Source organism: Octodon degus, unplaced genomic scaffold (assembly GCF_000260255.1).
Source record: "Octodon degus isolate 3935 unplaced genomic scaffold, OctDeg1.0 scaffold00213, whole genome shotgun sequence".
Classification (NCBI taxonomy): domain Eukaryota; kingdom Metazoa; phylum Chordata; class Mammalia; order Rodentia; family Octodontidae; genus Octodon; species Octodon degus.
This window is the reverse complement of record NW_004524789.1, coordinates 2,614,317-2,618,563: the sequence shown is the minus strand read 5'-3', so window position 1 is coordinate 2,618,563 and position 4,247 is coordinate 2,614,317.

Below are 4,247 nucleotides of genomic sequence, written 5' to 3'. Positions count from 1 at the left end.
CTATGCCTATATTGTTATATAAATATATCTGTATATCTTGGATCTCAACATCCAAAGCTATAAGGCACAGGGGTGAAAGGGAATTAAAATGAACAGCTTTGGCTTTTATTTTAGTTATGTCAATAGGGGTAGGTTAATTCTTGATGACAATAACTAGTATTCGTTTGTTCTTTTTCCTTCGATTTATGCATTTGTAGGAAGAAAAGTGTATTGTCCAAGTCATAAAGCAAAAGCAGAGTGCATTTCACTTAAATTAACAGTTGTCAAATTTTTCGTAGTCTTTCACACTCTTGAAAAGCTATTCACACAAAAGCGCTTCCGCTTGTGCGAATTATGTATGTCAACATCTACCCTAGTACGCACCAAAACTGGGAGCTTTAAAACACAGATTTATGTAAACACACATTGTACAACCTGCTGGAGTAACAAATAACACAGTCATTTGTTGTGTGGCCTGGAAAACTTCCACTCTGCACCCCTAAAAAAATGAGATCAAATAAGATAAAGGGCTTTCTACTGTCATGAAGGTAGTTTTGGCTTTGTGGACCCTTTAAAGAATCCTGGAGGCTTCCAAGAATTCCCAAACCATGTGTTGAATTCCCAGACCACTGCTGATTTAAATGAATTTTCTTTTTTCTGTTTTTTTTTTGTTATTGTTGTTTTTTGTTTGTTTGTTTGTTTGTTTGTTTGTTTTGTGGAACCGGGGATTGAACTCAGGCACTTGCGCTTGTGAGGGAAGCGCTTATTCCACTGAGCCATCTCCCCGGCCCCTAAATGAAAATATTTTAAACATAGGAACCACCAGTAAATTCACATAGAAATTTTAAAAAGAGGTGACTCTGCCATGTGTATGGTATTCTAAAAATATTAACAACAAAAATTGAATAAGAAGCCTCTGCACACCAATCTCCTTTCATTTTCTCAAAAGCTGGGCCTATTAAGAGCTGCTGGCCTCCCTTCCAAAGCCTGAAGGACACTGTCAACTTCATGTTTGCTGGCTGCACATGATAGTCCTCAAATATTCTGCTTCTTAAATGTTTCTCCTCCCTGAGTAGCTCTGACACTGTTTTCTGCCAATTCTTCTCATGTTTAGTTCATGATTGTTTTTGTGCCAGTGGCTGGCTATTCGTGTTCATGTATCCAGGCCTCTTGCTACACTGTCACATAATCTACCTGTTGTCCTTCTCTGATATCAGTTTTTCATACTCTTCTCTTTTCACGTATTATTTAGGTCAGCTCTTGCATGCTCCTGGTTTAAAAAATGCATTTTTGATGACTTTACCCAAATTTTAAATGTAGATGTTCCCATATAAATGAATACTTATGTTTATAAAAGTTTTTGTATACTTTTTTTAACTTTTTATTTCTTAAAAAATGCAAAATAGTGATAGGAAAAACCAGCAAGAGAAAGGATATAAAATTTCACCCAAATCATAAGAACTCAACATGCAACATAGATTGGTATATTACGTGGTGCTATCTTCAAATTAGTTGTTCAGGTTAACAGCTATAAATGTGTGAGATGTATTTAAAGAAAACAAAACAAAACAATAACAAAAAAGTTTTAAGTATTTCAAGAGAAGAAAAAAAAAGAATAAAACGTGAATATACCAAAATATATCTTTTTTGTCTTCTTTCATTTGTCCTTTTCTTTTTTTCCCACCCACTGAACAGGTCTTTTCCTTTTCACAGTATTGATTGTACCTTTTAGATTTTCATTACTCTTTGAGGTTCTCACACTAGTGAGATAGTATGATGTTCGCACATGTGGATCTGATTCATTTCACTTAATAATATAGTCTCTAGCTGCATCCATTTATCCACAAAAGTTTCAAATTTAGCTATTTTTATAGCTGAATAATACTCCATTATGCAAAAATATGACATCTTTTTATCCATCCTTAGTAGATGGACATTTGGGTTGTTTCCAAGATTTAGCTATGACAAATTGTGCTGCTATAAACATGGGTGCACATATATTACTGTTACAAGGTGATGTCAGTTCTTTTGGTAGAATACCTAGGAGAGGAACAGCTGGCCTGAATGGGACCTCCAGTCCTAGCTTTTTGAGGGATCTCCATACTGCTTTCCATAATGGTTGTGCCAGTCTACACTCTCACCAACACTGGAGGTGTCCCTTTTCCCCACAGACCCTTCCACCAACAGTGGAGAAGAGTTCCTTTTTCTCTTTTACTTCTTGATGATAGGATTCTTTCTGGCATAAGATGGTATCTCAGCATTGTTTTAATTTGCATCTCTTGAATGACCAATGATGTTGAACGTTTTTTCATATATTTATTTACCATTTGTATCTCTTCATTTGTGAAGTATATACACCTCTCAGATGTCCATTGTTGGAGTGTATCTTTGAATTTTGGAGGTCATATACTTTTAATTATTTACATTATTTATATGTCTTACATAGGAGTCTTTGACAGTCTGTTTAAGTTTTTCCCGATCTGTGGATTTTCTTTTTACTCAGTTGGTTATTCCATCTGATCTGCAGAAACTTTGAAAAAGATGAGGGTACAACTATTGATTCTTTGCCATGCAATTTAATTTTTGTTCAGGAATTCTTTACCTATCCTTATATCCTTAAAGTTTTTACCTACTTTCTCTTCTAGAAGATTTAGTGTTTCAGTTTTGGTATTTAAATCTTTGATCCATTTTAACTGTAGTTTTGTGCATGGGATAGACATGGTCTTATTTTAAGCCTTTGGCATGTAGAAAGCCAGTATTTCCAGCACTATTTATTAAAGAGACTGTCTTTCTTCTGATGAACATGTACGGCCCCTTTCTCAAAAACAATGTGGCTGAGTGTGTTTGTAGTTGTGTATATATCTTCTAATCTGTTCCTTTGATTCTCAGTCTGTTCTTTCTTGCCAGTATCATGCTGATTTTATCACAGTAACTTTGTAGTGTAATTGCAGGTCAGGGGTTGTGATGCCTCCTGCCTTTCCTTTGTTGTTCAGGATTGCTTTTGCTATTCTAGGTCTCTTCCAGATGAATCTTAGAAAAGTTTTTTCTAGATCTGTGAGTTATATTAGTGGAAAAGCAAACTACAGGCAAATCTCCCTAATGAACATAGACACAAAAATATTTGATAACATACTAGCAAAAAAAATGCACCAAATCATCAAGAACATTATACACCACAACCAACTGGGCTTCATCTCAGGAATGCAGTGATGTTTTTTTTTTTTAAAATTTTTATTTATTTGTGTGTGTGTGTGTGTGTGTGTGTGTGTGGCCAGCTCAGCCCACCAGGGGGCGGGGCTGGCTGGCATGTGGTGCTGGGGGATTGAACCTCGGTCCCTGTGCTTTGCTGAGCTTGTTCTAAGTAGGTGCTTTAGACCACTGAGCCATCTCACCAGCCTGCAGTGATGGTTTAATATACACAAAACCGTAAAAGTAATACACAACATCAACAAAGCCAAGACAAAAATCACATGATCATCTCAATAGATGCAGAAAAAGCTTTGACAAAGCCTAACACTCAATGAAGATAAAAAACATCATAGAAAAAAAGAATGGATGGTCTTTCCCTCAACTTGATAAAAGCTATTTATGACAAACCAACAGCCACCATCATACTAAATGAGCAAAAATTGAAAGCCTTCATTTTAAAATCAGGAACAAGACAAGTATGCACACTGTCATCTCTTGTCTCCATTACTTTTCTCTCATTGCTGGACAAAATACCCAATACCCAAAATTAAGGAAGCCAAGGTTTATTTGACTCACAGTTTGTAGAGGTTTCAGTCCATACATGGCTGGCTCCAAGGCACAGTAGTGCAAGGCACAGGACAGCATTCATGGCAACATAAAACAAAACAGCAAGAGCAAAATGACAGGAACACTGGCAGCAGTGGCAGCAGAGGGCAAGTCTATCTCCCTTATATTGCTTTCAGGCTATAAACTCCCTTTCAGGCTACACTCCAGGCCAGGTGTATCACTCACACCTGTAATTCCAGCAGCACTCACTCCCGTAATCCAGGTACTGGATCATGAATTAAACACAAAGTCTAGAAGCCGTCCCAGTGACTAAATGAGGCTTTGGAGAGACACCTAGGTGCAAACCATAGCACCACTCTTGTTCAGTAGAGTTCTGGAAACGCTAGCCAGAGCAATTGAACAAGAGAAAAAATAAAAGGAATAATGATTGAAAAGGAAGAAGCAAAATTATCATTATTTGCAGAAGACATGATTCTGGATGTAGAAGACCTCAAAAGCTCCAAGAGACTTGG